Source organism: Perca fluviatilis, chromosome 13, assembly GCF_010015445.1.
Source record: "Perca fluviatilis chromosome 13, GENO_Pfluv_1.0, whole genome shotgun sequence".
Classification (NCBI taxonomy): domain Eukaryota; kingdom Metazoa; phylum Chordata; class Actinopteri; order Perciformes; family Percidae; genus Perca; species Perca fluviatilis.
The window spans coordinates 25,121,429-25,133,554 of record NC_053124.1 but is presented as its reverse complement, the minus strand read 5'-3'; positions in this window follow the sequence as shown (position 1 = coordinate 25,133,554).

The following is a 12,126-nucleotide window of genomic DNA, read 5'->3' as shown; positions in this document are numbered from 1 at the left end:
CATAAGCCCCACCCACCCAAACAATGCCTGCTGCTTAGCAACCGTTGCTAGGCACTGGCAGAACCCTCTGGCAGGTTTCAATAATAATAATAATTTTTGTTTTTAATTAAAATGTAAGACAGTAGTGAAAAATGTCCATTCCAGTTTTTCAGAGTTCAAGTAACATCTTGTTTTGTTGGACCAACAGTCCAAAACCTAAAGGTTTTCAGTTCACAATACAGTTTTTCTCAATTGTATGTATACACACACAAAATTAAATTATGCACACAACTCTGAAAATTAGAAGCTTTCTTTAAATCTTTAAATTTTAAGAAGAAAAAGGAAACAATTTCTACAAAATTGTATTTGAATATGTAACAAGACCTTTTGAAGCCAAACCGTGTATACACTAGTATTTCATGGTAGTGTTTTAGATCACAACAGTGTTTAAGTGTTGCTGTGTAGAAGATTTTTATACGATAAGCTGTATGTATTGTTTTGGTAGAAAGAATGTTTATTTTCTATTAAAAAAAAAAAGAAGAAAAAAAACCTGATACATACAAATTGGAGAAAGAAAATCATTTTCTGTGACATTTATTTTACACCATACAATGACTTTTTAAAACATTTTAAGACATACTATACTATCAGTTTTATGATATACTATGACTTGGTAATAGTGAAAGATTCTTTTAATTGTTTAACTATTTATTTTTCTAAATTTGAGTTGAACAAATTAAGCATAAACAAGTATACCTAACTTTTGTTCATCAGATCCTAAAGTATGCCAGACTAGTTTTGGTGTGGGCTGACAAAAGGCCTTTCGAGCTGGGGATGCTGCAGAATCATCGGCATTTCATCTTCTACTTTTCCAAAGGCGTGATGAGGCCACTTTGCACCCCCTCACCAACAAGGACAGTTCATACCCCTGCACGGTTTCCTGCCTACAGCCTCAACACTGACTTACTCGCTTTGTCGGTGCAAAGAATTTGTGGTATTCCTCGTGGTCTTAAATTGGTTGGGAAATCATTCATTTGTGTTGGGATTTATGGTCTTAATTTCATGCTTTTGCTATAGGTGGTAATTGCTGTTATCGTTGACACGTTTCAGGATTCACTGTTTTTTTATTCCGCTCTGCCCTGCCTTGTAAGGATTTAATAAATGAAACTTGAAACAAAATTTTAAAGAAAATAATTTGTAAAATCGTATTGTTGCGTAAGAAGAAACTGAATAAGAAGCATGCAATAATAATTCTTTGAGATCACAGTGGATATACAAATGCACAATGAAGTACCATTCTTTTGTGGCATCTTTGAGGAAAGTTGTATAAAGAGGACTATGGAATATATTTCTGGAATATTTTATTGGTAATATGTCAAATCAATAAAAATTAGAATGTGAAATATATGTTTTTGATATTTGTGAGACATAACATCATGGAATTGCAATGAACAAGCAATGCCAAAGTAAAATAGGCTGGGGAAAACAGATGAGCATAAATGTTATTCCAGGTTTTCCTGACTGTAATCACAGAATGTCACATGTTAAATTCTGAAATAAGTGTATTAGAAATAAAAATAAATAAATATAAAACACAAGGTAAATAAAAAAGGGATTGATAGATTATTTAATAACAAAAATCATCCCAACTTAATATGCTTTTACATTTTTTTATAATAACTCCATATAAATGTTTAAATATTTTATATATCTTTGTATAAGTTTGTGTAGCTTTAAAGACACTAGGCCTGTATTTTTCCTCTATGGAGAATGTATGAAGGGACTCAAAGGTTCTTTCTGTCTAGCTGGAGCAAGGCCAGAAAGATGGTCTTGTTAATACTGTTTTTCAGTAGCAATCATGGCAGTGATGTGAGTGATGTACTTGTATGTATGTTGGCTACACAATCTCTGCCTGCTTCTCTCTCTGGTTAGACCCTTTTCATCGTATGCCTGTCCAATGCATTGTATTAAAGTTGCTTTTAAATAAGATTGACATTGTTGCCTGATTGACATATTTTTCATCTGATTGAACATCCCTTTCACTATTGTATATATATGACTTTTTAAATTGCTTTTTCTTATGACATACTATATTATGTCTTTTTCTATTAGAGGTTATTACATACCATGACATTTTATGATGTACTATACTATGACTTTTTATGACATACTTTACCATGACTTTTTACGACATTTTTATGACATAATATACTATGACTTTTCTTGACATATTATACTATGACTTTTCATGACATACTATACTATGACTTTTCTTGAAATACTATACTTTGACTTTTTATGATACATAATAATATGAGTTTGTGATTGAACATACATCAGTGATGCCATAATACATCCATTTCTAATGGATATAGCCTTCGGCCTGGGGAGGGGTCATCAGGTGGTTCCAACCATCATTGTGTGTTTCTAACTACGACACCCTCCAGTTGGTGGGCCGGCAGTGGTGGCCAAGTCACTTCCCCCCTCCTCCAGGCTTCCAGCTAATATCCTTCCTCTTATGCCAGAGCCAGCAGGAGGCTCTCTCTACTGCTTCTCCCAACCTTTGCACAGCCGTTTCTGCCCTCTTATTCCGATATTTATCATAAGATTCCACACTGACTGTGTGGGGAATCCTCGACAACCCACTTCAACAGTGAACAGCCATGTTGTCCAGCCTTTGTCCCGGCAGTCTTGAACCAGCTGCTGGTACTTAGCTTTCTTTCTCTTAGCTGCTTCCTGATGGCCCTCCACCCATGGTTTTATTTCAGTTAGCCTAATAGCTGGTTTGATTTGCACTGAGAGATGATTTTATGGAAAGTACCCCATGCCAATTTCTAGGTATGGTGAAGGGTGTGATGTGATGTGATGATTTGGGGCTATTTTAATTCCAAAGGCCAAAGGAACTTTATCAGGATGCATAGAATCCTGGAGTCATTAAATAACTGGCCTTTAAAAATACAAATCTGCCTGCCTCTATGGGAATTTAACATAGGGGTGTGTATATGTCACAAAGTGGAGCCAGGCAGCTTGTTTTCTTATGATTTGTGTGTGTATATATAGAGTGGTGGTTTATTTTGTATATAGTGTGGTGTTGTGGTTTGCCTGGCACAGAACTGAAGACTCCTCCCAGCGCACCTGAGGCAGATCTCATGATCAGGAGAGATGCTGGAGGAACCTGGAATGCGCTCGAACACACCAGGAGCGCATTTGGCTAAATGATACGGGGAGAGCAGAAGAAAGGAGCGGCGTGAGAGCGGGGGCGGAGAAGAAAAAGGTTTTTGGAGCAGAGCTGGAGGGCTCTCCAGGAGTGCAAGACGGAGCACAGATAGAGGGGCAGGACAGCGGAGTTGGAGCCGGAGGACAGCCGTGGATGTTTGGCAGATCGGCGCACTGGCGTTGTGTGAGTGTCCAAACGGGAAAAGCAGAGTGGACGCTGCGTGCTGCTGGCCCTCTTCTCTCCTCCCTCAATTAGAAAAGGGTAAAGACTGTAGCCCCTTTCTTTATAGACTGGTTGAAATCTGATTGTCTATTTTTGCCTAATGGAAATGTACATTTGCTGAGTGAAATGAAAAGAAAAATATAAAGATCATTTTTACTAAATTCAACGTCTCTGAGTGTGATTCAAGCCTGGGAATTGCAAAGGACCTTGGCGGCATATACTTATGCCGCCTGTATTTTAAGGAAGAACATTTATTTATTTACAATAAATTATTCATTCACAAAGAAAATTGGTGTCCTTAAAGGTTGGATTTTTCCAATATTTTTTAAGGCATTAAGATCAATTTCCAAAAGATGATTTTTTTTTTTTTATTCCTCTTTTTAGTCAACTTTAGCATGGGTTCCTAAACTCATAAGCAGCACTGTATACAATGACTTGTTATGGCTTTTTATAAAATACTATACAGACTTTTTTCGACCTACTATACTATGACTTTTTAATGACTTTTTACGACATACTATATATACTCCAGATTACAGATATCTTGGTATTTTAATTGACAAATCTCTTTTCTTTTACACATCATATTCAGCAGCTGGCAAAAAACATTAAAACTTAAACTCAGAATCAAATTCATCTTTCGTCCGAAACTACAAAGAAGCTGGTCGCTGCCACGGTTATCTCTGTCCTTGACTATGGTGATGTTTTATACATGCATGCTTTGTCTCAAAGTTTACATTCACTGGACACTGTGTACCATGGAGCTCTGAGGTTCATCACTGGTTTTAAAGCCCTCACTCACCATTATGAACTGTACAAACAGTGACTTACTGGCATATCTTTATATACAAGGCTGTTTTAGGTCTACTTCCATCCTACCTTCTGACCTACTGTATATCAGTGTAAATGGTATCCTGGGACTTTGTTCCCAGGATCTTTTGTCCTTCTGTCTGTTCCAAAAGTTAAAACTGAACTGGGGAAAAAGGCGTTTAAGTTTGCTGCTCCCTCTACCTGGAACAAATTACAGAAATCCATGAAACTTAATGAGCTGTTCTCATTGGTTGTTTTTTAAGAGGATGTTGATTGACTTGGAGGCAGCCACATCTGGCTGTAGATATTTTGCCTGATGTATTTAGGATTGTGGATATACTTTGCTGATTCAGTTGTTTTATGTTTTTGTGCATTTTGTGTTTGTGTGTATGTGTTGTTGTACTGCTGCCTTTCTTGGCCAGGACACTCTTCAAAAGAGATTTTTAATCCCAGTGAGTCTTAATTTTTTCATCATACTATACAATGACTTTTTACGAAAAACTATACTATGACTTTTTGTGACATACTATACTGACTTTTTTCCAAAATACTTATACTATGACTTTTTATGACTTTGATTGACATTATAGTATGGCTTGTGGAGACATGCTATACTATGCCTTTTTTATGACTTTTTTTGACATACTATACTATGACTTTTTATGAATATTTATGACAAACTATACTATAAGTTCTTATGACTTTTATCGACCTGCTATATTATGACTTATGACTTTTGTCGTCATACTATACTATGACTTCTTATGACATACTATATTATGACTTTTTAATTACTTTTTTTGACGTACTATAATATGACTTGACTGTGTGTGCTGGGCATATTTTATTGTATGCATGACACTATGACTTTTTATGACTTTGATTGACATAATATGGCTTGTGGAGACATGCTATCCTATGCCTTTTTTATGACTTTTTTCGACATACAATACTATGACTTGACTGTGTGTGCTGGGCATATTTTATTGTATGGATGACACAATAATGAAAAAATATTCATCAATCATTCATTCAGTATGACTTCTTATGACCTACTATACTATGATTTTTTTTCGACATACTATATTATGTCTTCTTTTGACATACATTTGTATGACTTTTTTATGACTTTTTCGACATACTATACTATGACTTTTTTTCAACGTACTATACTATGACTTCAGATGACAGACTATACTATGACATTTTTATGACTTTTTTAACATACTATATTATGACTTTTTATGACTTTCTTCGGCATACTATACTATGACATTTTTATGACTTTTTTCAACATACTATATGAATTTTTATTACTTTTTTCAACATACTTAATTATTACTTTTTTCGACATACTATAATGTGACTTTTTATGACTTCTTTCGACATATTATACTGTGACTTTTTATGACTTTTTATCACAAACTAAACTATGGTTTTTTTCGACATACTGTCTAATGACTTTTTTATGACTTTTTCCGACATTATTCTTTAACTTCTTATGACATACTATACTTTGACTTTCTTATGACTTTTTCGACATACTATATGATGACTTTAAATGATAGAGCACCTTACCTGCCTTGTCGCTGCAAGCGTCTCATGCTTATACATCCCTTAGTACATTCATGTGGATTTTTTATTTAGTATCTTATCTTTTATTGTCCATATTATTCATGTGGATTTGTTATTTTATCATCCTGTTTATGATGTATGTGTATGTTGTGTGTGATGTCTGTAAGCTACTGGGACCTTGAATTTCCCCTTGGGGATCAATAAAGTATCTATCTATCTATGACTTTTTTGCCATATTATACAATGACTATTTTTACCACTTTTTTTCAACATACTATACTCTGACTTTACTATGACTTTTTTTGACATACTATAATATGACTTTTTTCGACATGCTACACTATGACTTCATTATGATTTTTTTCAACATACTATACTGTGACTTTTTTGCGTATAATATACTATGACTTGTATGACTTTTTTCAACATCCTATTTCAATCAGGAGAGACTTCCTTGCAAATATGAACATGTTTATTGTACAGGACAAAATATGAAAATTTAAATGTGCAAAGTCTCTGGAGATTAGACTCCATTGAATCTATATGTTATAAAAGGGGTAGTGAACCCAAACAGGGTTTTTTTTTCGACATACTATACTATGACTTTATTATGATTTTTTTCGACATATTATACTATGACTATTTTTTACCACTTTTTTTCAACATACTATACTCTGACTTTATTATGATTTTTTTCAACATACTATACTATGACTATTTTTTACCACTTTTTTTCAACATACTATACTATGACTTTATTATGATTTTTTTCGGCATACTATACTATGACTTTTTTCGACTTTTTTTCGACGTACTAAACTATAACTTTTTTTGACATACTATACTATGACTTTTTTATGATTTTTTTTTTTGTCATACTATACTATGACTTTATTATGAGTTTTTTCGACATACTTTACTATGACTTTTTATGACTTTTTTCGACGTACTATACCATGACTTCTTATGACATACTACACTATGACTTCATTATGACTTTTTTCGACATACTGTATTGTGACTTTTTTGCGATAATATACTATGACTTTTGTATGACTTTTTTGACATACTATACTATGATTTTTTCAACATACTACACTATGATTTTTTCGGCATACTATACTATGACTTTTTCGACTTTTTCGACGTACTAAACTATAACTTTTTTTGACATACTATACTGAGTTTTTTGACTTTTTTTTCGTACTAAACTATAACTTTTTTGACATACTTTACTGTGACTTTTTGCCATACTATACTATGACTTTTTATGACTTTTCTGCCATACTATACTATGACTTTTTATGAATTTTTTCAACATACTTTATGACTTTTTTGCCATACTATACTATGACTTTTTATGAATTTTTTCAACATACTTTATGACTTTTTTGCCATACTATACTATGACTTCTTATGACATACTACACTATGACTTTTAATGACTTATTTCAACATACTTTATGACTTTTTTGCCATACTATACTATGACTATTTTTTATCACTTTTTTTCAACATACTATACTCTGACTTTATGACTTTTTTCGACATACTACACTATGACTTTATTATGATTTTTTTCAACATACTATACTATGACTATTTTTTACCACTTTTTTTCAACATACTATACTATGACTTTATTATGATTTTTTTCGGCATACTATACTATGACTTTTTTCGACTTTTTTTCGACGTACTAAACTATAACTTTTTTTGACATACTATACTATGACTTTTTTATGATTTTTTTTTTGTCATACTATACTATGACTTTATTATGAGTTTTTTCGACATACTTTACTATGACTTTTTATGACTTTTTTCGACGTACTATACCATGACTTCTTATGACATACTACACTATGACTTCATTATGACTTTTTTCGACATACTGTATTGTGACTTTTTTGCGATAATATACTATGACTTTTGTATGACTTTTTTTGACATACTATACTATGATTTTTTTCAACATACTACACTATGATTTTTTTCGGCATACTATACTATGACTTTTTTCGACTTTTTTTCGACGTACTAAACTATAACTTTTTTTGACATACTATACTGAGTTTTTTTGACTTTTTTTCGACGTACTAAACTATAACTTTTTTTGACATACTTTACTGTGACTTTTTTGCCATACTATACTATGACTTTTTATGACTTTTTTGCCATACTATACTATGACTTTTTATGAATTTTTTCAACATACTTTATGACTTTTTTGCCATACTATACTATGACTTTTTATGAATTTTTTCAACATACTTTATGACTTTTTTGCCATACTATACTATGACTTCTTATGACATACTACACTATGACTTTTAATGACTTATTTCAACATACTTTATGACTTTTTTGCCATACTATACTATGACTATTTTTTATCACTTTTTTTCAACATACTATACTCTGACTTTATGACTTTTTTCGACATACTACACTATGACTTCATTATGACTTTTTCCAACATACTATACTGTGACTTTTTTTGCGATAATATACTATGATTTTTGTATGATTTTTTTCAACATACTATGATTTTTTTCGACTTTTTTTTCTCGATGCCCTATACTATAACCTTTTTTCGACATACTACACTGACTTTTTATGATTTTTTTCGTCATACTATACTATGACTTATTATGACTTTTTTTGCCATACTATACTATGACTTTTAATGACTTTTTTCAACATACTTTATGACTTTTTTGCCATACTATTCTATGACTTTTTCATGACTTTTTCGAGATACTATATGACTTTGTTCAACATACTTTATTATGACTTTTTTGTCATACTATACAATGACAATTTTTATCACTTTTTTTCAACATAATATACTCTGACTTTATTATGACTTTTTTCAACATACTATACTATGACTTTTTTTGATATACTACTCTATGACTTTTTTGTTTGTTTTTTAAAGTACTACACTATGACTTTTAATGACTTATTTCAACATACTTTATTATGACTTTTTTTGCCATACTATACAATGACTATTTTTTATCACTTTTTTTCAACATACTATACTCTGACTTTATGACTTTTTTTGGCATACTACACTATGACTTCATTATGATTTTTTTCAACATACTATACTGTGACTTTTTTTGTGAATAATATACTATGACTTTTGTATGACTTTTTTCAACATCCTATTTCAATCAGGAGAGACTTCCTTGCAAATATGAACATGTTTATTGTACAGGACAAAATATAAAAAATGAAATGTGCAAAGTCTCTGGAGATTAGACTCCATCGAATCCATATGTTATAAAAGGGGTAGTGAACCCAAACATATCCCCCGATGGAGTCCAGACACTGGTGGTGGTGATGAAGGCACCCAGGAACCAATCAAGATTGCCATTCAGCTGACGATCCCCGGAGTACGTGGGTGAGACGACTGGTGGTTGAAGGGGAGGAGGCGGGACACACTCTATTCCTGAAACGACAGCTGACAACCGCAGAGGAGAGAGAAGATTTAAAACAGGATGTCATGCTGTGATTGGCCTGTGAGACACGGCTGAATCTGATTGGTTTAACTAACAATGAAACAGCTGAATCTGATTGTCTGCTGACAAGTAAATGCCATGGAACAGCTGATCAATTAGGAGTGATGAAAAAAGAAATTTGAAGTCTTCCTGTAAGATCTTACGCTGAGCTTCATACTATGATTTTTTTCAAAATACTACACTATGATTTTTTTCGACATACTATACTATGACTTTTTTTCGACATACTATACTATGACTTTTTTTCGACATACTATACTATGACTTTTTTATAATTTTTTTCGTCATATTATACTCTTTATTATGACTTTTTCGTCATACTTTACTATGACTTTTTATGACTTCTTTCAACGTACTATACTATGACTTCTTATGACGTACTATACTATGACTTTTAATGACTTATTTCAACATACTTTATTATGACTTTTTTCGACATACTATGCTGTGATTTTTTTGCGATAATATACTATGACTTTTGTATGACTTTTTTTTACATACTATACTATGATTTTTTTCAACATACTACACTATGATTTTTTTCAACATACTATACTATGACTTTTTTCGATTTGTTTTGGACATACTAAACTATAACTTTTTCGACATACTACACTATGACTTTTTTATGATTTTTTTCAACATACTTTATGACTTCTTATGACATACTACACTATGACTTTTAATGACTTTTTTCAACATACTTCATGACTTTTTTTGCCATACTATACTATGACTTTTTCATGACTTTTTTCGACATACTATATGACTTATTTCAACATACTTTATTATGACTTTTTTGCCATACTATACAATGACTATTTTTATCACTTTTTTCAACATAATATACTCTGACTTTATTATGACTTTTTTGACATACTATAATATGACTTTTTTCAACATATTATACTATGACTTTTTTTATAAACTACCCTATGACTTTTTAATGTTTTTTTTAAGTACTATACTATGACTTTTTTCAACATACTATTCTACGACTCTGTATGACTTTTTTCAACCAACTATATCATGACTTTTTCGACATACTATACTATGACTTTTCATGATATACTATACTTTGACTTTTTCAATATACTATACTACGACTTTCTTATGACTTTTTTCAACATACTACACTATCACTTTTTTCAACATACTATTGTTTGACTTTTTTCAACATCTTTTATCTTTTTCGACGTATACCATACTATACTATGACCTTTTCATGATTTGTTTTTCAACGTACTATACTATGACTTTTTATGACTTCTTTCGACATATTATACTGTGACTTTTTATGACTTTTCATCACAAACTAAACTATGACTTTTTTTGACATATTGTTCTGTAACTTCTTATGACATACTATACTTTGACTTTTCAATTACTTTTTTGACATACTATACTATGACTTTTAATGACTTTTTTCAACATAGTATACGATGACTTTATATGATAGAGCAGCTTACCTGCCTTGTCGCTGCAAGCGTCTCATGCTTATACATCCCTTAGTACATTCATGTGGATTTTTTATTTAGTATATTTTCTTTTATTGTCCATATTATTCATGTGGATTTCTTATTTTATCATCTTGTTTATGATGTATGTGTATTTTGTGTGTCATGTCTGTAAGCTACTGGGACATTGAATTGCTCCTTGGGATCAATAAAGTATCTATCTATCTATCTATCTATCTATCTATCTATCTATCTATCTATCTATCTATGACTTTTTTCGACATACTATACTATGACTTTTCATGACTTTTTTCGACATACTATATGACTTTTTATTACTTTTTTCAACATACTTTATTATGACTTTTTTGCCATACTGTACTGACTTTTCATGATTTCTTTTCAATGTACTATTCTATGACTTTTTTCGACATACTATAATGTGACTTTTTATGACTTCTTTCGACATATTATACTGTGACTTTTTATGACTTTTATCACAAACTAAACTATGGCTATGTTATAAAAGGGGTAGTGAACCCAAACATAGACACTGGTGGTGGTGATGAAGGCACCCAGGAACCAATCAAGATTGCCATTCAGCTGACGATCCCCGGAGTACGTGGGTGAGACGACCGGTGGTTGAAGGGGAGGAGGCGGGACACACTCTATTCCTGAAACGACAGCTGACAACCGCAGAGGAGAGAGAAGATTTAAAACAGGATGTCATGCTGTGATTGGCCTGTGAGACACGGCTGAATCTGATTGGTTTAACTAACAATGAAACAGCTGAATCCGAGTGTCTGCTGACAAGTAAATGCCATGGAACAGCTGATCAATTAGGAGTGATGAAAAAAGAAATTTGAAGTCTTCCTGTAAGATCTTACGCTGAGCTTCATACTATGATTTTTTTCAACATACTATTCTATGACTTTTTTCGACTTTTTTTCGACATACTAAACTATAACGTTTTTCGAGATACTATACTATGACCTTTAATGACTTCTTTCAACGTACTTTATTATGGCTTTTTTGCCATATTATACTGTGACTATTTTTTATCACTTTTTTTCAACATACTATACTCTGACTTTATGACTTTTTTTGGCATACTACACTATGACTTCATTATGACTTTTTTCGACATACTATATTGTGACTTTTTTGCGATAATATACTATGACTTTTGTTGACTTTTTTCAACATACTATACTATGATTTTTTTCAACATACTATACTATGACTTTTTTTGACTTTTTTTCGACATACTTTACTATGACTTTTATGACTTTTTTCGACGTACTATACTATGACTTCTTATGACAAACTACACTAT